Source organism: Plecotus auritus, assembly GCF_963455305.1.
Source record: "Plecotus auritus genome assembly, chromosome: 8".
NCBI classification, from domain to species: Eukaryota; Metazoa; Chordata; class Mammalia; order Chiroptera; family Vespertilionidae; genus Plecotus; species Plecotus auritus.
This window is the reverse complement of record NC_137782.1, coordinates 109,765,015-109,790,435: the sequence shown is the minus strand read 5'-3', so window position 1 is coordinate 109,790,435 and position 25,421 is coordinate 109,765,015. Positions and strand designations below refer to the sequence as shown.

Below are 25,421 nucleotides of genomic sequence, written 5' to 3'. Positions count from 1 at the left end.
TGTGTGTATACACACACATACACACACACACACACACACACACACACACACTAGTGGTCCAGTGCATGAAATTCGTGCACGGGGGTTTGGGGGTCCCTCAGCCTGGCCTGCACCCTCTCCAATCTGGGATCCCTCTCGCATTTCAGAACCACTGGCTCCTAAGTGCTCACCTGCCTGCCTGCCTGATGCCTCTAACTCAGCCGTGGGCAAACTATGGCCCACGGGCCGGATCCGGCCCATTCTGCTGTTCTATCCGGCCCACGGAGCCGAAAGAGCGGAGGGTTCTCTTGCTCTCCCCTCTGCTCCTTTACTTTGAATTTATATTAGTTCACACAAACACTCCATCCATGCTTTTGTTCCAGCCCACCGGTCCAGTTTAAGAACCCATTGTGGCCCTCGAGTCAAAAAGTTTGCCCACCCCTGCCCTAACTGCTCTCCTGCCTGCCTAACTGCTCCCCTGCCAGCATGATAGCCCTAACTGCTCTCCCCTCCTGGCCTAACCTCCCTAACTGCCTATGTGCTCTCCCTTCCTCTCTGTACCTTCAGATCCTGGCACAGGAGTGCTGAGAGCTTTCTGCTGAGGCCCCGACCCTGTCCTGATGTGTGCCTCTGCCGGGGGGCCTCCCCAGTGGCAGCCTCATGTCCTGGTGGCACAATCCCCACCCCTGTCCCCGCCCAGCAGCTCCTGCCAGAGCATGCCTTCGTCGGGAGCAGCCTCAGGCTCCGAGTCAGTGTGACGTTAACACTCGGCAGGCCTGACTGCGCCTGCACTGGGGGCAGAAGTCCCCACCCCCGTCCCTGCCCACCAGCTCCCACCTGTTGACCGGTTGTGACGGGACACCGTTAGGACCAATTAGCATATTACCTATTTATATATAGATAGATTTTATATATATATATATATATATATACATATATATATATATATACACACACACATACACACATATATATACACATACACACACATACTAGTGTATACATATATATATGTATACATTTAAATATGCTTTTATTGATTTCAGAGAGAGGAAAGGAGAGGGAGCTAGAAACATCAATGAGAATCATTGATCAGCTGCCTCCTGCATGCCCCCTACTGGGGCTTAAGCCAGCAACCCAGTATGTACCCTGACCTGGAATCAGACCATGACCTCCTGGACTGAAAATTTTAATAATAGATATGTATTATTTTTCATATAAAAACATAATGCTGATTCCACTCTGAAAAACAAAATTACAAATGGCCCAAATGAAAATATACTAACCAGTGTCATTTATTTGACAACTGTTTAATGAGGGCCTACTATGTGTCTGACATGGTGTTATATGCTTGGTTTAGTGGTGACTAAAAAGGTAAAAAACCTCTGCCCTCACAGATCTAACATTATGGTTGAAAAGAGAAAAACAAAAGATATTAGGTAAAATATGTATCAGATAGTGAGTATGTCATTCAAAAAATATATAGGAGGGTCAATATGTCAGTGTAGGTAAGCATAGTATTCGCCTCCTCCCATAACCACATCAAAATTAAAACTAAACCAAAGAACAACCATCATTCAGAACCACCTGGAATCTGGCTGAACAGAAGCCCTACAACTAGAGAATTAAAGAAGCCACATTGATCCCTAGCTGGTTTGGCTCAGTGGATAGAGCGTCAGCCTGCAGACTGAAATGTCCTGGGGTTCAATTTCAGTCAAGGGCACATGCCAGGGTTGTGGGCTTGATCCCCAGTAAGGGGCATGCAGGAGGCAGCCAATCAATGATTCTCTCTCATCATTGATGTTTCTATTTCTCTCTCCCTTTCCATCTCTGAAGTCAATAAAAATGTTTTAAAAAAATAAATATAGCACAGCTCTCGCTGGTAATAAAAGTGAAACTAATTTATTTTTTTTAAAAAAAAGAAGAAGCCACATTGAAATTGGTAGGAGGGGTGGAGGCACAGAACAGGCTGGTCCAACACCCAGGAGCAGCAGTTAAACATTGGGAGGGATATCATGGGTGTGGAGCTCTCTCTACCACCATGAGGAGTAAAGGGTACCAGCCCCGCACCAGATCCCTCATTCCAGGTTCCAGTGCCGGGAAGAGAAGTCCCTGCAACTTGGGGCTGTAAAAACCAGCAGGAATGTGGCTGGTGACACAGAGGTTGCTAAAGTCCTAGGCAGCTCCTCTTAAAGGGCCTGCACACAGATTTACTAGGACCCACTCTCTGAGCTCCAGCACTGGGGCAGCAGCTTGAAAGGATCCAGAGACATACAGGGGGGAACTAAATTATCTGGCATCAGGACAAGAACTGGGGTCAATTTTATCCCAGAAAAAGTGCTGGCAGAGGTCACTGTTCCATGGATGAGACCACAGAGCTGATAGGCAGGAGCCATATCTGTGTCTTCATCAACTTGGCCCACACTGTTCACTCCACCCTGGTGATATCCTGAGACCCTGCCTCACCCAAGCTGTTTGCAGTGGCTTTTCCATATGAATTGCCTGTCCTGACTCAGGCTTCAGTCTTTTCTAAAATCACTCAAACAAGCAGCAGCTGCCCTCAGCATGCTCTATACCACTCAAGAAGTGGCCTCATGCCCCATTTCTTTAGATAAGTGACCCCAGGCCCCACACTAGCAGCAGCATTCCAAGGTTCACAGCTTGGCCTCTCCTGGATACTTCCAAGCCTGACACACATAGCAGCCATCTGCAGATCACTCTGTAGCTTATGCTGGGTGGCCCCAAACAGGGCACAGGCAGTAGCTGACTTTGAACCTTCCAGGAGGCCTCAGAGCCAGTGCACCTGGTGTTCAGCTTCAGACCACCCCAGATTACAGCTCTATCACATCCACAAGCAGCACACTCAAGGAGCAGACTTGGCGAGCACCAAAGACCTACTGGACCAAGTCCTGCTCCACAGGGGCATCTCTTGCACAGCAGCTCTTTAGCTATAGTCACAGCTGGCACTCACAGACAATTGGTCTGGGGGTCAATCCCTCCCAGTGATGGCAACAGCAATTAAGGCTCAACTACAATAGGAAAGTGCACACAGCCCACAAAGGGTGCACCTAGAGTGCCCAGCTCAGGTGAATGGGGAGTTGAACAACTGGGCCCTACAGTACACCTACTACACAAGGCCACTCTACCAATTACAGGAAATGTAGTAGCTCTACCTCAGTGGTCAGCAAACCACGGCTCATGAGCCACATGCGGCTCTTTGGCCCCTTGAGTGTGGCTCTTCCACAAAATACCATGGCCTGGACGAGTCTATTTTGAAGAAGTGGCATTAGAAGAAGTTTAAGTTTAAAAAATTTGGCTCTCAAAAGAAATTTCAATCGTTATACTGTTGATATTTGGCTGTGTTGACTAATGAGTTTGCCGACCACTGCTCTACCTAATACACAGAAACAAACACAGGGAAGCAGCCAAAATGCGGAGACAAAGAAACATGTCACAAATGAAAGAAGAGAAGAAATCTTCAGAAAAAGTACTAAATGAGATGGAAGGAACCAAACTCCAGGTATAGAGTTCAAAACAATGGTTATAAAGGATGCTCAAGGAACTTAATGAGAACTTCTAGGAACTTAGTGAGAACTTCAAGGAACTTAGTGAAAACCTAGTGACACACATCTAATGAATAGGATGTGGTAAGATTGCTGGTGCACAGCTTTTGGATCATCACAGGCATTACAAATTCCTCCTTGCTGTCTCTCTTGGATCACAGGCTTAGAGACAAGCCAGCTGCTGTAAAGACTATATCAAATTACTGGAGGGCCACCTGGTGAGCAACTGAGGCTTCCTGCCAAAAGCCAATGGCCATCTGAGTAAGGCATCATAAAAGCAAATCTTCCAGGACAGTCAAGCAATGACTGTGGCCTAACCATCATCTTAACAATAATTCCTGAGAAACCATGAACCAGAACCACTCGGCTAAGCTGCATTTGACTGCGAGATATAAATGTTTATCATTAAGGCCATTAGGGTTTAGGGGTAATTTGTAAGATAGCAATAGATAATACAATGCAAAATGCTCAAAACATTTTTATGGAATAACTGATGGAAGAAGTTCCTTTTTAAAAAGCTGACCTAAAAAAAAAAAGTTGACCTTTAAAAAATGACTAAAAGTAATTTCTTTCGAGTAAATAAATTTAATACCATCTTTCTCAATTCCACATAAGCGAACAGTAGCTTAAACATTAGACTCTACCTCCATATATCCAGAGCATAATGTCAAGGAGTATAAGAACCCAAATATTCTTAGTTCTCAAATTAGAAATTCTCATTTCAAACCTCATCCCACAAGTCAGTCAAGGAACCTCTCCTAGTAACTGGGTACCTGAACTGCACGCCTGGTGACGTGAGGAGGAGGACAACATGCACTAGCGTTCAGTTCCCCAACACTGGTCCTGCATCTTTCTATCCCCATGTACCTGTAACCCTCACCTACTGAGGTTGGTGACTTCAAGTCAGGGCATTCTACCAATCTGAAGGACCTATATTCATCTCTCTCTCTCTTTTTCAACTTTCCAATGTTTTCCCTGCATCAGTAATGCTATCTCTGCTTTAAGACCGCTACTCACCTTTCCCCCGAATGGTTTTCCAATTCTCAAATATACCAAACGTTCCACCTTATATATGGATATCTATTTCCAAGAAACACTCTTTTGTGAGCCAGGCAGAATTTCCACCTGTGAGTTTAATATTTCCAGTTTTAGGTAAATCCTATAGACATTTTCCACTCCTGAAACTCTCCCTTTGATAGCAGAGCATTTACCCTGACAGAGTAGTCACTCTCTCTACAATGCAGACGCTAAAACCTTTTAAAACTGATGACTTCTAAACTGGGCACTCTCTTCATGGGATTTTGGCCAACTAGATGCCCTGAGCCTGGGAAAGAGTGCAGTAAATTCTTAATTTGAAGAAACAGCAGAGAAGGTATAATAAAACATTAATCCAGCATTCTTTAATTTTGTAATTTATATAATTGAGTCTAAACTCAACTTACTATTATAATGTAAATAAAGAATAATATTCTTAAAGAAAGTAACAATGTAAACAAAAGAATTTATTGAAAAATGTTTAAAATATTCAAGCTGCTTTTAAATGTCCTTCAAATACTTTAGTAGCATTCATGACAAGATAAATAATTCACAAATTAAAAGCATATCGTTCTTATCTACTCTCTCAATTAGCTGTGCTAAGAACCTTCTCAAGGAAGCATTAGTAAAGATTGTGTTCTTACATTAAAGAAATAAACATCACAATTTAAATAGACTTTTCACTAATTTAGAGTTACTTATCCTTTCTAAATAACTGCAGTAACTGCATATAAACAAACACCATCCTAGAGTTCATTAACTGGACTCTTATATTTCAAACTAGTGACCCGTTGCACAAAATTTGTGCACATTAAAAGAGGATTAATTAGAGGAAATCCTATCTAATAAAAGAGTAATATGCAAATTGACCATCATTCCAATACACAAGATGGCCAGCAGGGAAGGGCAGTTGGGAGGGACCAGGTCTGCAAGGGAGGGCAGTTGTCGGCGATCTGGCCAGCAGGGGAGGGCAGTTGGGAGGGACCAGGCCTGCAAGGGAGGACAGTTGGGGGCAATCAAGCCTGCAGGGGAGGGCAGTTAGGGGTGACCAGGCTGGCAGAGGAGGGAAGTTGGGGGGGACCCAGGCCTGCAGGGGAGGGAGAGCAGTTGGGAGGGACCAGGTTTGCAGGGGAGGACAGTTAGGGGTGACCATGCCTGCAGGGGAGGGCAGTTAGGGGCAAACAGGCTGGCAGGGGAGCAGTTAGGCATCCATCAGTCTGGCAGGGGAGTGGTTAGGGGGTGATCAGGCTGGCAGGCAGAAGTGGTTAGGGGCAATCAGGAAGGCAGGCAGGCGAGTAGTTGGGAGCCAGCAGTCCTGGATTGTGAGAGGGATGTCCGACTGGCCCATTTAGGCCCAATCCTACCCTCGAGGAGGTCCCAGATTGGAGAGCGTGCAGGCTGGGCTGAGGAACACACACCCCCGTGCACGAATTTAGTGCACCAGGCCTCTAGTAATTTAATATTGCTATTTGCCCTTTCTCTATAATAGAAGTGTCAGAGATGAAAGAAAATTAGTAAAATTTATATGAAAACCTTCCTCCTGTCACAGTCTGGGGCACACCACGGGACCCAGAGTCAAGTCCCCGCCCACGCACATGCACCTCAAAATCACGTGAGACCCAGACCTGCACCCCCCCATTGGGCTAGATCCAGACCCGGCCAGTCCCACCCTTGTCAAGTCCTGCCGGGCCGGGGGCGTAGCCTCAGGTCCCCTTGCCTGGCACCAGGACGGGGGGCATGGCCTGAGGTCCCCCAGCCCAGACTGGGGCGGGGGGCATGCCTTGAGGTCCTCTATCAAGCCCCGCCAGGTGGGGGACATGGCCTGAGATCCCCTGTCAAGCCCTGCTGGGTGGGGGGCATGGCCTGAGGTCCCCCATCAAGCCCCACCAGGCTGGGGGGCGCGCAGCCTCAGGTCCCCCATCAAGCCCCGCTGGGCGGGGGCGCGGCCTGGGTTCCCCCAACCCAGCACTGGGAGTGCACCTTGAGGTCCCCCGTCAAGCCCCGCCAGGCGGGGGGGCACAGCCTCAGGTCCCCCGGCCCAGCACTGGGAGGGGGGCACAGCCTCAGGTCCCCTGTCAAGCCCCGCTGGTCGGGGGCGTGGACTGAGTTCCCCCGACCCAGCACTGGGGGTGCATCTTGAAGTCCCCCGTGAAGCTCTGCTGGGTGGGGGGCACGGCCTGAGGTCCCCTGTCAAGCCCTGCCAGGCAGGGGGTGTGGTCTGAGGTACCCCAGCCTGACACCAGGTCGGTGGGCATGGCCTGAAGTCCCCTGTCAAGCCCCATGGGGGCAGGGGAGGGCATAGCCTCAGGTCCCTGCTAATTGCTCCTTATGGGAACTTGGCCTCAGCTGTGGGTGCAGCCATCTTTGTGACCGAGTGATGGTCAATTAGCATATTCCCTCTTTATTAGATAGGATTACTGTAACAAATAATCCCTTCAATAGCACACGTTTTCAGCCTAATCATTTAATTAAGTGCTTTATCATACGCTACCGACAGAAGTATATAATATGCTACCAAGAGTACATTAAAAGGATGTTTAAGAAATAACATGGCCCTAGCCCAGTGGTCGGCAAACTCATTAGTCAACAGAGCCAAATATCAACAGTACAACGATTGAAATTTCTTTTGAGAGCCAAATTTTTTAAACTTAAACTTCTTCTAACGCCACTTCTTCAAAATAGACTCACCCAGGCTGTGGTATTTTGTGGAAGAGCCACACTCAAGGGGCCAAAGAGCCGCATGTGGCTCACGAGCCGCAGTTTGCTGACCACTGCCCTAGCCGGTTTGGATCAGTGGATAGAGTGTCGGCCTGTGGACTGAAAGGTCCTGGGTTCGATTCCGGTCAAGTGCACATGCCCAGGTTGTGGGCTCAACCCCCAGTAGCGAGCATGCAGGAGGCAGCCCATCAATGATTCTTTCATCATTGATGTTTCTATCTCTCTCCCTCTCCTTTCCTCTCTCTGAAATCAATAAAAACATATTTTAAAAATAGAAATAATATGTAACAACACTTAGCTTTGGGAAACTATGATATTACAAACACAGTTTACTAATTTGGTGACTAATAAAGTCAAGTCAAGCACATTCACACAATATTTAAGAATTCAATAGGTTGCTTTTCAGCTTTCAAACCCACTCTGTGTTTTGCTTATAAACCATCAGGCAGCAATGTGAAACAAAAATGTCTTCTTTTATAATAGTGTTGAAATTCCCGGTTTCTAAATTTCATGGTAGAGTATTAAATCTCAATCATGAAAGATGTTACCAAAATGTCAAGTAGCTACAGCAATTAGAATAATGTGGCAGTGGAATAGAAATAGCAAATGAATCAATGAGACCAACCAGCTCAGAACTGTGTCCACACACATTTGTGAATTCAGCAGCTGCTAAAATGGCACTTCAAATCAGTGACTAAAGAAAGCACTAGTTAACCCTACCTCATACTAAACAAAAAAATTCTAAAGGATTATAACTTTTGAAAAAATTATTTAAAAGTATTAAAAGAAAACTTTAGAAAATATTCTTGTAGTTCTTGAAGTGAGAAGGCCTTCCCATACCAGAGTCAACATGAGGCGAAATACAAAGAATTTTCAGGGCAGTGAAATTACTCTTTTTGATAGTACAACTAGAGGCCCGATGCACGAAATTCATGCAAGAGTAGGTTTTCCTTCCCCCGGCTGCCAGCACCAGCTTCCCTCTGGCACCCAGGACCCAGGCTTCCCTCGCAGCCCCGGCTTCGTCCAGAAGGTCGTCCAGAAGGACATCCAGTCTAATTAGCATATTACACTTTTATTATTATAGTTGGTGGATAAATGTCATTTTACATTTGTCCAAACCTACAGAACAGTCAACACCAAGAGTGAACCTAAATGTAAACTATGTAAAAACTAGAGGCCCAGTGTGCACGAAATCATGCATGAGTAGCTCACTTCTGCTTGCCTCAGCTAGCCGCCCTGCCCATCACCGCTTGTAGATCACTGGCCCACCCTCCGCCACTCATAGCCCTCCACTGCTAGTAGCTCTCTGCTGCTAGTAGCTCACGCCCCACCCTGCCAACCGCAAGAGCTGCTGCTCGTTTGGTCATGACGGCATTACGGCCACAGGCCTTTTATATAAGAGATGACCTGTCAATGTAGGTTCATCCATGGTAACATATGCACCACTCTGATAGGAGATGTTGATGATGGCAGAGGCTATGCATGTGTGAGGGTAGGGAGTATATGGTAAATCTCTATACCTTCTGCTTAGTATGAATTTATTTTTAAATATATTTTTATTGATTTCAGACAGAATTGGAGTGGGAAAGAGAGACAGAAACATCAATGATGAGAGAGTCATTATCAGCTGCCTCTTCCATGCCCCAAACTGGGGTTTGAGCCCATAACCCAGGCATGTGCCCTGACCGGGAATCAAACTGTAACCTCCTGGTTCATAAGTTGACACTCAATTACTGAACCATACTGGCCGGGCAGTTTTGCTATGAATTTAAAACTGCTCTAACAAATAAAGTCTATTCAGATTTTTAAAAGGGAGAGGGAACCTCTAAAATAAAACAATCAAAATATTGACAACTATGACTACAAAGAAATTTTAAACTTTGGTTAAAAAAACTTTTTCTAAAGTGTGAAATATATAGTGGATGTGATACAAACAGAAAAAAAGAATGGGGATACATGCATCTTGTTTCTAGCTATCTGGGTAGCGAGAAGGACTAGGGAGGAGGAGAAATGTTTGACATACAGAACATTATTATTGCTTGAAGTTTTCTTTTTTTTAATATATATATATATATTTTATTGATATTTCACAGAGAGGAAGGGAGAGGGATAGAGAACTAGAAACATCGATGAGAGAGAGACATCGATCAGCTGCCTCCTGCACACCTCCCACTGGGGATGTGCCCGCAACCAAGGTACATGCCCTTGACCGGAATCAAACCCGGGACCCTTCAGTCCACAGGCCGACGCTCTATCCACTGAGCCAAACCGGCTTTGGCATTGCTTGAAGTTTTTACCATTACACATCTTACTTAGGAAATTTTCTTAACAAAAATTTTAAAAGAAAAAATGTAAGATAGAAAACAATTCATAGAACAGAAATTTAAATATAATGTCAAATCTAAAAAACTTTCAAATGATATAAATGAGAATGTTAGTTTTTCCTTTGCATTTAATAATTATATGATATTTAAAGTAGAATTAAAATCTTGATCAATAGTCAGATTGATAACTACAATAACTAGGATTATTGTAGTCATTTCACAATATATATACTGAATCATTATGTTGTACACCTGAAATTATTTTTAATGACATATGTCAATTATACATCAAATTTTTAAAAAATCCTATCAGTGGTAAGTCTAATACCTTGGCTTCTTCAAGTTCCTTGTCGGCAGTATCCACCACAAAATTTTTCTGTTTTTCTAATTGCTCTGCTAGTTGGTCAATTTTAATCAATTCTTTACAAAGATGCTCATTGTGGCTGGTTAAATTGTCTATTTGATTGCTTACCACCTCCTTACTATTCACGAGGTTTCTAACATATTCTTTCAAGGCATGATTTGTCTGCTTGAGATCTTCAATCTGTATAATTAGAAAGAAAATAATCACATTAAAATATGTCCTTGGCTTCCCTTGGAGTAGAACAACTAGATGACTGGAATCAGAAAGGTAGATTTGCTTCCCTGGCAAAGAGACCTAACTATGTATCTTTTTTACTTTGTGAATTTTGTGCCATGTGAATATTTCCCTTATCTGAAAAAATATCCTATATAATAAAAGGCTAATATGCAAATCGACCAAACAGCAGAACGACCGGTTGCTATGATATGCACTGACCACCAAGGAAGAGACACTCAATGCAGGAGCTGCCCCCTGGTGGTCAGTGCGCTGCTCAGCCAGAAGCCAGGCTCATGGCTGGTGAGTGCAGCGGAGGTAGCGGGAATCTCTCCCGCCTCCGTGGCAGCACTAAGGATGTCTAAGCTGTCAGTCAGACATCCCCTGAGGGCTCCCGGACTGTGGGAGGGCGCAGGCCAGGCTGAGTAGGAACAAACCAGGTATCCAGAAGAACTACATGTGAATGTAGTTCAAGGTATGATCCATGGGGATCGGTCCTAAACTGGCAATTGGACATCCTCTCACAATCCAGAACCAATGGCTCACCTGCCTGCCTGCCTGATCGCCCCTAACTTCCCCCCTTGTTGGCCTGGTCACCTTCAGCTGCCCCCTCGCCGGCATAGTCACCCCCAACTGCCCCTCCTCATCACCCCTAACTGCCTCCCCCACCAGCCTGGTCAGCCCTTACTGCTCCCCTCCCCCATGCCAGCCTGGTTGCCCCACACAGCCAGCTGCTCAGTCATTTAGTCGCCCCTCACTAACCCCCTGCTGGCCTGGTGGCACCACGCAGCCAGCTGCTCAGTTGTTTGGTCGTCCCTCACTAATCCCCGTGCTGTCCTGGTCACCCCACACAGCCTGCTGCTCAGTTGTTTGGTTGCCCCTCACTAACCCCCCTGCCAGCCTGGTCACCCCACACAGCCTGCTGCTCAGTCATTTGGTCGCCCCTCACTAACCCCCCTGATGGCCTGGTCACCCCATGCAGCCTGCTGCTCAGTCATTTGGTTGCCTCTCACTAACCCCCCAGCCGGCCTGGTTGCTCCCAACTACCCGCCCCCCCCCCCCCCGCGGGCCTGGTCACACCCACACAGCCTGCATGTTCAGTCATTTGGTCATCCCTCACTAATCCCCCTGCTGGCTTTGTCGCCCCATGCAGCCTGCTGCTCGGTCATTTGGTCACCCCTCACTAACCCCTCTGCTGACATAGTCACCCCACGCAGCCTGTTCAGTCATCCATTCGGTTGCGATGGTCACTTAGCCTTTTATATATTTATTTCCCTGTCCCTTCCACTAAATTATAAGCAACTTTAAATGGACTCTGTCACTTATTTCTTATTCAACATAATTCTCATTTTTGTATCATTATATTTTTAGCACATAACAAATTATTGTTAAATGAATAAATAAAGCAAATTAATTATAAATGAATGAACTCTTCCCTCTCCTCTGATGTCAAGCTCTACTTTCATACATTTCCAAAACACAAATACTTTGAAAGAGGCAGTTTAGAGCAGTAGGAAGGATGTGGGCTTTGGGCTAAGACAGGCAGATTTAAATCCCACTGTAGCCCTTTACAAGTAACTTAACCTCAGGCAATTTACCATATTTTCTTGATCCTAAGAGGTGCATCCCGACTTCAGAAAAAATAAATAGAAGTAGAATTTCTAAACAAACAAAAAACCCTTTTATTTTAAAACTAGAGGCTGGGTGCATGAAACTTGTGCACTCACGGGGCGGGGGGAAGGTGTGAAGGGGAAGGCGTCCTTCAGCCTGGCCTGCACCATTTTGTAGTCCAGGAGCCCTGTGATTGATCACCCTGCAGAGGGAGGCCCCGTCCACTGCCTCCCTCTTTGGGGCGATCACGGAGCCCCCTGGCTGGTGGCCTGAGCCTCCCTCTGTGGGGCGATTGTGGGGCGATGGCGGGGCTCCCCAACCAAACACATCAGTGCTGGGTTGCCATGGTGCCCATGACCCAGGAGGGACCGAGAGGTCAGCAGTTCAGCCCACTTGCCAGTCCTCGCCCAACCGGGCCTGCTGCGCGCACAGCCTGGTGTTCGGTTGTCCGTTTGGTCATTTCAGACGTTACGGGCCCTGGCTCTTTTTATATTAGGATAACTGAAGAACCGAAAGTTGCAAAAATGCACAGAGATATCTTATCTGCCCTTAACCCAGTTTTCCCCAATGGTTACATCTTAATTATAAGACAACTAGAGGCCTGGTGCACAAAATTCATGCACGGGGTGTGTGTGTGTGTGTGTGTGTGTGTCCCTCAGCCCAGCCTGCACCCTCTCTAATCTGGGACCCCTCGAGGGATGTCCGACTGCCCGTTTAGGCCCGATCCCACCAGGATCGGGCCTAAACGGGCAGTCGGACATCCCTCTCACAATCCAGGACTGCTGGCTCCCAACTGCTCGCCTGCCTGCCTTCCTGATTGCCCCTAACCGCTTCTGCCTGCCAGCCTGATCACCCCCTAAACACTCCCCTGCCAGCCTGATTGACGCCTAACTGCTCCCCTGGTGGCCCGATTGCCCCTAACTTCCCTCCCCTGTTGGCCTGGTCATCCCTAACTGCCCTCCCCTGCCAGCCTAGTCGCCCTTAACTGTCCTCCCCTGCAGGCCTTGTCACCCCCAACTGCCCTCCCCTGCTGGCCCGGTAACCCCTAACTGCCCTCCCCTGCCAGCCTGGTCGCCCCTAACTGCCCTCCCCTGTCGGCCTAGTCATCCCTAACTGTCCTCCCTTGCCAGCCTGGTCCCCCCGAACTGTCCGCCCCTGCAGGCCTTATCACCCCCAACTGCCCTCCCCTGCTGGCCCGGTCACCCCTAACTGCCCTCCTCTGCTGGCCTGGTTCCCCCCAACTCCCCTCCCTTGCAGGCCTTGTCCCTCCCCTGCTGGCCTGATTGCCCACAACTCCCCTCCCCTGCTGGCCATCTTGTGGCGGCCATCTTGTGTCCACATGGGGCAGCCATCTTTGACCATATGGGGCGGCCATCTTGTGTGTTGAAGTGATGGTCAATTTACATATTACTCTTTTATTAGATAGGATGTCAAACCCAGAGATTTCACATCGGTATAATGTGTGCATTGTTCAATATGGTTTTATCCCGTGTATATTGTTGTAACTACCTCCTCAACAAGATATAGAACTATTCCATCACCACAAAGATCACCTTCCTGTTACACCTTTAAAGTCACATTCTCTCCCTCCACATATTTTAACTATCTTTTGGGAGACAGGAAATAGGAATTATTGGTGGATGTGAGGAGGGATCAGCCTGAGGCTCTCATGAGTGAAGGGACTGCTATTTGTCCAGGGGGCCATGATTATGGATGTATTTGATTACACAGTCATCTGTGATAAGCCGCTTTTCAGACTCCACACCTTCAAATTCATCCGCATTAAACTCAGTAAAGCCTTCTTCTTGGAGATGTGAATCTTCTGGTGGCCAGGGAACTTGAACCTGCCCCAGTGTAAGGCCTCATTCACATGGTCCTTGTTCTGCAGCTTGGTGTAGAAGGAGATGATGACTTGGCCAATATTGACCCTGGCCACTGTGTCCTGGGGCTTTCCAAAAGCATCCTGATAGATTGTGAACAGCATGAGGTCAGACATGAGTGTCCAATGGAAAGGGCTGTCTCCAAGGTCCCTTAGGGCAACCCATATAAGCAACAACAGTCATTGCACACTGGGCTCCCATGGGGAAAAGAGCATGGTTGGCTTAATTGTTTGTAGACCATCCTTATCTCTTAACCACCACTAATCTCTATAATTTCATCATTTTGAGAATGTTATATAAATAAAACCATGTGATACAGATCAGTATTTGATCTTTAGATATTGGCTTTTTCTCTCAGCTCAATGCTCTTGAGATCTATCCAAGTTAACAACTTGGATCAATAGATTCTTTTTTACTGATAATTAACATTCCATAGTATGGCTTATCACAGTTTACTCATTTACCAATTAAGGGAAACTGTAGTTGTTTCTAGTTTTGGATTATATCAAATAAAGCTGCTATGAACTACTGAATAGAGGTTCTTGAGTGGACATAAGTTTTCATTCTAGGTTGTATGATTAATGTAGGCTTATTTTCCCAGAGTGGCTGTACCATTTCCCATTCCCACTGGGAATGGATGAATGATTCAATTTCTCCTCATCTTAGCCAGCATTTAGTCCTGTCACTATTTTTCATTTTAGCTATTCTCACAGGTGTACATTATTTCATCATGGTCTTAATTTGCATTTCCCTGATATTTAAATGGATAAATATATTTTTGTGTTTGTCAACCATATATCCTTCTGTGAAATACCTCTTCATGTCTTTTGCTTATATTCTAATTGGATTATTTGCTTTTTCCTGTTGAGTTTTGATGAACTTTTTCATGTGTTCTAGATATGATTCCTTTGACAGAAATATGTGTTGTAGCTTATCTTTTCATTCTATTAACAGGGTCTTTCATAGAGCAAAGGACTTAAATTTTATGAAGTTGAAACTATATTTTTAAATTTATGAATCACGCTTTTGGTGTCATTTCTTCACCAAGCCCAAGGTCCTGAATATTTTCTCATATGTTACCTCTACCTAGTTTTAAATTTTACATTTAACTCTATGGTCAATTTTGCGTTAATTTTTGTATATGGTACAAGGTTTAGAACTAGGCTTATTTTCTTCCCCTAAAAGATATCCAATTGCTCCAGCAGCATTTGTTGAAAAGACTCTCCTTGCTCACCATTCTTTCAAAAATCATTTGGCTGTACTTAAGCGGGCTATTTCTGGATTCTCTATTCTGTATAATTGATGTATGTGTCTATCTTCTAACAATACCATAGTCTTTATCACTATGGCTACATATTAAGTTATGGAATCAAGAAGAATGACTTCTATTCCTAGAAAAATACAACCTTCCAAAACTCAATCAGGAAGAATATAAAAATCTCAATAGGCCAATAACTATGGAGGAAATTGAAGCAGTAATCAAAAAGCTTCCAGCAAACAAAAGCCCGGGGCCAGATGGCTTCACAGGGGAGTTTTACCAAACATTCAAAGAAGAACTAAAACCTATCCTCAGACTATTCCAAAAAATTCAAGAGGAAGGAACACTTCCAAGCTCCTTCTATGAAGCCAGCATTACTCTAATACCAAAACCAGATAAAGACAACACAACGAAAGAGAATTACAGGCCAATATCCCTCATGAACATAGATGCCAAAATGCTCAACAAAATTCTAACAAATCTGATCCAGCATTACATCAGAAAGATCATATACCATGAACAAGTAGGATTTATCCCAGGGATGCAAGGATGGCACAATATCCGCAAATCAATAAATGTGATACATCACATAAACAAATTGAGGGAAAAAATCACACAGTCATATCAATTGATGCAGAAAAAGGATTTGACAAAATCCAACACCCTTTCTTGATAAAAACCCCCAGCAAAATGGGAATGGAGGGATCATACCTCAACATAATAAAAGTCTTATATGCCAAACCTACAGCCAACATCGTACTCAATGGGCAAAAACTAAAACCATTTCACCTAAGAACAGGAACGAGACAGGGATGCCCACTTTCACCACTCCTGTTCGACATAGTACTGGAAGTGCTAGCCATAGCAATTAGACAAGAAAAAGAAATAAAAGGTATCCAAATGGGAAAAGAAGACATAATTTTTTATGTCATTATTTGCAGATGACATGATACTGTACATAGAAAACCCTAAAGACTCCATAAAAAAATTACCAGACTTAATAAATGAATTTGGCAATGTAGCAGGATACAAAATTAATGTCAAGAAATCTATGGCATTTTTATACACCAACTAGAGGCCTGGTGCACAAAATTCATGCACAGGGGTTGGGGGGGTAGGGTGTCCCTCAACCCAGCCTGTACCCTCTCCAATCTGGAACCCCTCAGGGGCTGTCCAACCCTAAACTGGCAGTCGGACATCCCTCTCACAATCCGGGACTGCTGGGTCCTAACCACTCACCTGCCTGCCAGCCTGATCGCCCCTAACCGCTCCCCTGCCAGCCTGATTGCCCACAACTGCATTCCCCTGACAGCCTGATTGCCCCCAACTGCCCTCCCCTGCCAGCCTGATTGCCCACAACTGCCCTCCCCTGCCCACCTGATCACTCCCAACTGCCCTCCGCTGCAGGCCTGATCACCCACAACTGCCCTCCCCTGCCAGCCTGATCACCCTCAACTGCCCTCCCCTGCCAGCCTGATCACTCAAAACTGCCCTCCCCTGCCGGCCTGATCACCCACAACTGCCCTCCCCTGCCGACTTGATCACCCACAACTGCCCTCCCCTGCCAGCTAGATCACCCCCAACTGCCCTCCGCTACTGGCCTGATCACCCCTAACTGCTCTCCCCTGCCAGCCTGATTGCCCCCAACTGCCCTCTGCTGCCGGCCTGATCACCCACAACTGCCCTCCCCTGCTGCGACCCGCCTCCTCTGCCAGGACCCGTTTTCTCCACACAAGGCGGCGGAGACGCCATGACCAGCCTCCTCTGCACCACGCAGAGCCGCGAGACCCCCAGGCCTCACCACGCTAAGTGGCCGCCTGGCCCCGTCTCCACTGTGCATGTGGCCATATTGTGGTGGCCATCTTGTGGTGGCCATCTTGTGGTGGCATGGCAAGAGTGCGTCATGCGAGGGTGTGATGCCGCCTAGGCTTTTATTATATAGGATAGTGAACTTACAGAAAGAGAGATTAAAAAACAATCCCATTTACCATCGCACCAATAAAAGATACCTAGGAATAAACTTAACTAAAGAGGTAAAAGACCTGTACTCAGAAAACTACAGGACACTGAAAAAAGAGATAGAGAAAGACATAAACAGATGGAAGAACATACCATGTTCATAGATTAGTAGAATCAACATCATCAAAATGTCCATACTACCTCAAGCAATCTAGAGATTCAATGCACTCCCCATTAAAATACCAATGGCATATTTCACAGACCTAGAACGAACTCTCCAAAAATTCATCTGGAATAAAAAAAGACCCCGAAGAGCTATAGCAATCCTGAGAAAGAAGAACAAAGTAGGTGGTATCTCAATACCAGATTTCAAGCTGTATTACAAAGCCACTCTTTTCAAAACTGCCTGGTATTGGCACAAGAACAGACATATAGACTAATGGAATAGAACAGAGAACCCAGAAATCAACCCAAACCACTATGCTCAATTAATATTTGACAAAGGAGGCAAGAGCATACAATGGAGTCAAGACAGTCTCTTCAATAAATGGTGTTGGGAAAACTGGACAGATACATGCAAAAAAAAAAATGAAACTAGACCACCAACTTTCACCATACACAAAACGAAACTCAAAATGGATAAAGGACTTAAACGTAAGACGGGAAACCATAAAAATAATAGAGGAATCCATGGGCAGCAAAATCTCAGACATATGCCAAAGCAATATCTTCACTGATACAGTTCCGAGGGCAATGGAAACTAAAGAAAAATAAACAAATGGGACTACATCAAAATAAAAAGCTTCTGTACAGCAAAAGAAACCATCAACAAAACAAGAAAGCCCACTGCATGGGAGAACATAATTGCCAATGTTATCACTGATAAGGGTTTAATCTCCAACATTTACAGGGAACTCATACAACTCAACAAAAGGGATATAAACAATCCAATCAAAAAAAATGGGCAAAGGACCTAAATAAATACTTTTTGAAAGAGGACATAAGGAAGGCGAAGGGACATATGAAAACATGCTCAAAGTCACTAATCAACCGAGAGATGCAAATCAAAACGACAATGAGATACCATCTCAAACCTGTCAGAATGGCTATTATCAACAAATGACAAGTGTTGGAGAGGATGTGGAGAGAAAGGAACCCTCATGCACTGCTGGTGGGAATGCAGACTGGTGCAGCCACTGTGGAGAACAGTATGGAGTTTCCTCAAAAAACTAAAAATGGAACTCCCATTTGACCCAGTGATCTCACTTCTAGGAATATATCCCAAGAAATCAGAAACACCAATCAGAAAGGATATATGCACCCTATGTTCATAGCAGCACAATTTACCATAGCTAAGATTTGGAAACAGCCTAAGTGCCCATCAGCAGATGAGTGGATTAAAAAACTGTGGTACATCTACACAATGGAATACTACGCTACTATAAAAAAGAAGGAATTCTTACCATTTGCAACAGCATGGATGGACCTGGAGAGCATTATGCTAAGCAAAATAAGCCAGTCAGAGAAAGATAAATATCACATGATCTCACTCATTTGTGGAATATAATGAACAACATAAACTGATGAATAAAAACAGATCCAGAGACAGAGAAGCCTCGATCAGACCATAAAACCTCAGAGGTAAGGTAGGGGAGGGTAGGGGTAAGGGGGATAGATTAACCACAGGATTTGTATGCTTGCATATAAGCCTAAACAATGGACACAGACACCAGGGGGGTGAGGGCATGAGTGGGGGGGTGAGGGGGATAAGGACACATATTTAATACCTTAATCAATAAAGAAAAAAAATGACTTTATTTATTTGTTTTTTCCAAATTGTTTTTGCTGGAATTTGAGAATGTTAAATAAATAAAACAACTTGAATCAAAAGATTCCTTTTTATTGCTGATTAACAACTTGGATGGACATTGCATTAAACCAATATATTGATTTGGACAGAATTGACATCTTTACTATGTTGAGGCTTCCAATCCGTGAACATAAGTCTTTCCATTTGTTTAGATCTTTGATTTCATTAGCATTTTGTCTTTTCAGAATACAAACTCATAGCTTTTTTATTAGATTTACATCTAATCATTCCATTTTCTATTTGAGTAACTATAGATAGTGATGCATTTTTAATTCTGATTGCCACGTTATATATAGAAATATACAGAAATGTAATTAACATGTTTGTCTTGTATTCTGACCTTGCTAAAATCATTTATTAGTTCTGGCTTTTGTATTATATATTTATGAGATTTTCAAAGTAGAAGATCATGTGATCTACAAACAGGGACAGTTTTATTTCTTCATTTCAGGTCTGTGTGCCTTTCAATCTTTCAACTTGGTTCTATCCTGAAAGGGAATTTTTTGTAGACTGCATAAAGCTAGGTCATGTTTTTTAATCCACTCTGTCAGTTCCCATCTTTTCATTAGGTATAGGCTATATGTACTTAATGTAATTACTTTTGTTATAATTCAAGTGTGGCTTTTTTTGTTCACTGTTTTGTGCACAGGATGATACCCAAACAACTGAGCCACACCAGCCTGGGCTGTATAACTTTTTAATGGTTGTCCTATACATTCACAACTTATCACAGCCTACATTTTACCAGTTTGAGTGAAGTGTAAAAACCTTACCTCCCTTTATGTTCCTTTATCCTCCCCTATTAATAACTGTCTTAGATATTATCCTCTACATGCATCGAGAACTATATTTTAAAAAGATAATTAAAAAAACTAGAAAAAAAGAAAATTACTTTTATTCATATTTTTGCTCTAAATGTTGTCCTTTCTTTCTTTCTACCCTTCTAAGTTTCCTCCTTTTATCTCCTTCATCATAGTTAGAGAAATTCCTTTTACTATTCTTTGCTGGCAACCAATTCTTTTAGTTTTCTTCCTCTGAGAATGTCTTGATTTTCCCTTCATACAGAATACTGAATTGACAGTTCTTTTCTCCAGCACTTGAAAAATGTTGTGCCACTTCCTCTGACCCCCATGTTTTCAGATCTGCTGTAATTTGAACTGATGTTTCCCTCTGGGTAATGAATTCTCTGGTTTATTTCAGGAACTTTTGTGGTCTTTAGTTTTCACAAGTTTAAATAGAAAGTGTCTTGGCATGGATTTCTTTGGGAAAATCCCTGTAGGCATTCACTCACTTTCTTTAATCTGTCTTATGTCTTTTACCAAATTTGGGGAATATTTACCCATTATTCCTTCAAATACCTTTTCAGCCTCTTCCTTTCCTGCCTCTCTTGCTGGACTCCAAGTATCCAAATGTATCTTTTGTTATGGTTCTACCTGTTCTAAACCTCTGTTCATTTTTTAAATCTATTTTCTCTCTATTGTTCAGGTAATTTCTATTTTTCTGTTCTCATATTCACTGATTCATTCTTCTCTCCCTATATATTTTGTTGTTTGAGAACACTGAATTTTAATTCAGTTACTATATTTGTTTTAACTATTTTTGTTGTGATGAAATAGACATACCAAACATTTACCATTATAACCATTTTTATGTGTAAAATTTAGTGGCATTAAGTATATTCATAATGTTGTGCAATGATTCCATATCCATTTCCGGAACTTTTCCATCATCCCAAATAGAAACTCTGTACCCATTAAACAAAAACTCTATGAATTTTCCTATTCTAGGTACCTTATATAAGTGGAATTGTACAATATTTGTCCTTCTGTTCCTGCCTTATTTCACTTAGCGTGTTTTCAAGGCTCATCCATGTTGTGGCTTGTATCAGAATTTCATTCTTTTTCCAAGGGTGAATAATATTACATTGTATGTTCATACCAGTTTGTTTCTCCATTGATCCTCTCATGAATATCTGGGTTGTTTCTACCTTTTTGCTATTGTGAATGCTGCTGCTATAAACATTGCTGTCCAAGTATCTGTTTGAGGGCCTGCTTTTAATCTTTTGGGGATACACTTAGGAGTAGAATAGCTGGGAATCCTATCTAATAAAAGAGTAATAAGCAAATTGACCGTACCTCCACTACACCCACAAGCCACACCCACCAGCCAATCAGGAGCGAGTATGCAAATTAACACAACCAAGATGGCTGCGGCCACGGAGATAGCAGGAGGCTTGGGTTTCCCCGGCAATGGAGGAAACCAAGCTTTCCGCATACCCTGGCTGGCCCAGGCCTACCTCAAGGCTACAAAGTTTCAATTACAGAAAATAAATAAATCCCAACAAAACTGGTGGCAGCCACGTAGCTGGAGAGAGCAGAAGGCATGAGTTTCCCCCGTCAATGGAGGAAGCCAAGCTTCGCAGCTCTGGTCTGCCTTGGCCTCCGCTTAAGGCTACAAAGTTTCAATTATAGAAGATAAATAAATCCCAACAAAAATGGCAGCAGCCACAGAGCTGGAGAGAGCAGGAGGCTTGAGTTGCCCCCGGCGATGGAGGAAGCCAAGCTTTCTGCACAGCCTGGCAGGTCTAGGCCTCCACTAAAGGCTACAAATTTTCAATTATAGAAGATAAATAAATCCCAGATACCAGGGCCTCTGCTTGGGTTGCTGGGGGGCGTGGCTGGCCTGCAAACCACCACGGGCCCCTCACCCAGGCCGCCCCACGCCCCAAGGGAACCCCCACCCTGATCCGGGACACCCTTCAGGGAAAACCAGCTGGCCCCCACCTGTGCACCAGGCCTCTATCCTACCTAATAAAAGAGTAAATTGCAAATTGACCATCACTTTAACACACAAGATGGCTGCCCCCATGTGGTCAAAGATGACTGCCCCCATGTGAACACAAGATGGCTGCCACAAGATGGCCAGCAGGGGAGGGCAGTTGTGGGCGATCAGGCCAGCAGGGGAGGGCAGTTGGGAGGGACCAGGCCTGCAAGGGAGGGCAGTTGGGGGCAATTAACCCTGCAGGGGAGGGTAGTTAGGGGTGACCAGGCCAGCAGAGGAGAGAAGTTGGGGGCAACCGGGCCTGCAGGGAAGGGCAGTTGAGGGGGACCCAGGCCTGTAGGAGAGAGCAGTTGGGGGGGAACCAGGCCTGCAGGGGAGGACAGGAGCAAACAGGCTGGCAGGGGAGCAGTTAGGCATCCATCAGGCTGGCAGGGGAGTGGTTAGGGGGTGATCAGGCTGGCAGGCAGAAGCGGTTAGGGGCAATCAAGAAGGCAGGCAGGCGAGCAGTTGGGAGCCAGCAGTCCTGGATTGTGAGAGGGATGTCCCAGATTGGAGAGGGTGCAGGCTAGGCTGAGGGACACCCCTCCATGCACGAATTTCGTGCACTGGGACTCTAGTATACTATAATTCTATATTTAACTTTTTGAGCAGCTGCTAAACTTTTTTCAACATGGCTGCACCATTTTTACTTTCCCACCAGCAACCATACAAGGGTCCAGTTTTTCTGCATCCTCACAGATACTTGTAATTTTCTGTTTTTTGTTTGTTTGGTTGGTTTTTGTTTTTTATAATAGCCATCCTAATGGGTGTAAAGTTATATCTCATTGTGGTTTTGCATTTCTTTAATGATTGGTTATCTTTTCATATGCTTATTGGCCATTTGTAGATCTTCTTTGGAGAAATGTCTACTGAAGTCCATTATCTCTTTTTGAACTAGGTTTGTTGTTGCTGATGAATTGTAGTTCTCTATATATTCTGGTTATTAATCCCTTATGTGATATATGATTTATAAACTTTCCCTTCTGTGCATTTTTAATACATTTTATTTTTTATAGCAGTTTCAGTTTTATAGAAAAACTGATCAGGAATTACAGAGATTTCCCACAGACCTTTTGTTTCCCCATCCCCAAACATACAAACACAATGTTTCCCCTTTGTTTTACATCTTGTAACAGTGTGCTATATTTGTTACAAGTGATGAAACAATATTGATACCTTATGATTAATTAAAGTCCATAGTTTACATCAGGGTTCATTCTTTGGGTTGTAGATTCTATGGGTTCTGACAAATAACCCATAGAATGACATGTAACCATCATTATTGTATCATACAGAATAGTTTCACTGCCCTAAAAATCACCTGCACTCCATTCATCACTCTCTCCCTCCAAGGTCTCAATATTTTGTCTTTTTCAGGTCGCATAGTTAGAATCAGAATATGTAACCTTTTCAGATTGGCTTTTTTTCACCAAGGTTCCTTTATATCTTATTGTAGCTTGATAACTCATTTCTTTTTATTATTCCACTCTATGGATGCATCACAGTTTAGACATTCATTATTGAAGAACAATTTGGTTGCTTCTAAAATTTCCATTTGGTTCTTGTTTATATCTCTTTATATCTTTTACTTCTTTGCTGAGATTTTCTATTTTCTTTTGTATATCTCAGGTATATAAAAAATGCTTGCTGAAGCATTTATAAGATGGCTGATTTAAAATCCTTGTCAGATCTTTGTAATATCTAATTCATATCGGTCCTGGCATATCCTGTCTTCTCTCATTGAAATTGAGATCTTCCTGATTCTTAGGATGAGGAGTGATTTTTTCTTTTAATTGAAACCTGGCATTCTAAGACTCTGGATCCTGTGTTTTAGTGGGCCTCCTGTGACACTGCTCCAGCTAGAAAAGAGGGACACTGCTTTGTTCCTGCTGGGGGAGGGAGGGGGTGTGGAAGTCCAGTTTTTATCGGAGGCTCCCATGGACACCTGGAGAAGGTGAAGCTCCTTGTTCCTGCTAGGCAGGGATGGACGTTCAGGCTCCTCACTAGGCCTCTGCTGATACCACAGCAGCAGGAAGAGCAGAGCTGCCTCGTTACTGCTCTCACATGTCCACCACTGCCACTGTGGGTGGTGGACTTGTTCATGCTGGGTCATGGTAAAGCCCTAATGCATATTCTCCTCCGACACCACTCCAGCAAGGAGGAAAAGAGGCACTTCACACCACCCGGTGGGGCTAGGTGCTTGTAGGCTCCCCATGTGCTTCACACACAAATGGGGTTGGGAACTTCCCTTTCTGCCTTGTGGGCACAAAAGTCTTGGTTCCTAACACAAGCCTTCTTCTTTGACACCACCTTGTGGGGATGGAGAAGTTGGGGGGGAGTGGGGAGGAGGGTATGAGGTGCAGCTGGGGCTTCTTGTTACAGCCTGGCAAGGATAACGGGTGAGGCTCTTTACTTAGCCTTTGCGGACAGGAACGGGGCTATAGGTTTTCCCCTGTGTTGCTTAGAGCAGGCAGTTATTGTCTAAAAGTAGTCTTCCTTGCTAGGCTGTCCCTTTCCTAGTCCTTTGGCTAGAGACAGACCTCTTTTCTGAGACTGTTTTTTTGTCTGCACCCATTGTTGTTTCTGAGCATTCTGTCTGGAATACATGGGGCAAAAAGAAAATCTAGGAACTCACTAACGTGTCATTCTTGGTGTGTTGGGGTCCCTAGTCAGTCTTCCTTCTTCTTCCCGCCTTTCAGTGATCTATGCTTGTTTTATACATAAGTTCAGGGTTTTTAGCTGTACTTAGTAAGAGGATTATGGAAAAGTAAGTCTACTCCTTCTTCCTACAAGAGGCAATTTCTTTCAATGACCTTAATTAATAGCTACCCCACAGATTAGGCACCAGAAGAGAAACAATGCTGAACTTGGAGTTCAGAGAACAGAATTCAAATCCTAACTAACTTGGGAATTCAGAGAAATCCTAGCTCTGTCATTCATTAGTCCAGTATAGTAATTCTTTAACCTCTTGGAACTTCAGCTTCCATGTCTGTAAAATAGAAGTAACGACACTGTTTCACAAGGTTGGGATGAAGTAAGATTATGTACTTGAAAGCACCTGATAAAACACCTGGCACACAGTTTGCACTCCCTGACTCAGACTCTGTGTATCAAAATGGCTAAGATAAAAATGAAGTGATTTTAGACCCATAAAATAAAAACCATAAGCCAGCACTGAATTAATGTTCTCCATCTTCTTATTTTAAAATAGGCCCCTGCCAAGATTAATTCAGGGAAATAAATATATATGTAAATTAAATGTAACCTGTAATTTCAGTGTAGAGATGAATTTATCTTGAGTTCTCACTTGTTGTTCTAGCTGGAGAGTATTCTGGTATTTTTCAGCTTCGGAAACTGGAGCCCCTAGACCAAAATCATGTTCTTTGGTGGTAACCTAGTGGAAAGAAAAGGAATAATACCAGGACATTCTTTTTAAAACAGCTTTGTGATTTCTCACAACAGTATATAATTTTTTTTAATTAACAACATTCTTAGATACATTTGCAATTGGTTTTAACCTTGTCACTCCAGCAAAGAGTATTTCAGCAAGCTTTACCTTCTTAACATTTTTTGTTATAAAACTTTTTCTGTGTGCTTTCTAAATATAAAACTACAATATGAACATGCTTTTCAAAAGAGACACACCCCATCCTATCCCCTTGATAATCACTGTACTAAGAAAATATTGGGTCAGCAGCAAATTAAGTAGTCTATCTGTAGGCCTGTGTTTTCCAAAAAAGTTTGCTACGCATATCACAAAGAGCTGGCTTCTCTAATATATAAATAATTCCTATAAATAAGAAAGGAAAAGTGGCAAAGAATATGGA

The 25,421-nt window shown here is 43.9% G+C and overlaps 1 protein-coding gene across 1 annotated transcript in view; it reads right to left on the bottom strand.

Annotated features, from left to right (window-relative positions):
* Positions 1-25,421, bottom strand: part of LOC308255572 (testis-specific gene 10 protein-like) — a 145,689-nt gene that overhangs the window by 112,186 nt on the left and 8,082 nt on the right. The window contains exons 2-3 of the mRNA XM_080683193.1: positions 24,860-24,988; positions 9,948-10,163 (exon numbers count right to left, since the gene is read on the bottom strand). The gene's annotated coding sequence lies outside the window, so the exon portion shown is untranslated. The remainder of the gene's footprint in view (positions 1-9,947; positions 10,164-24,859; positions 24,989-25,421) is intronic.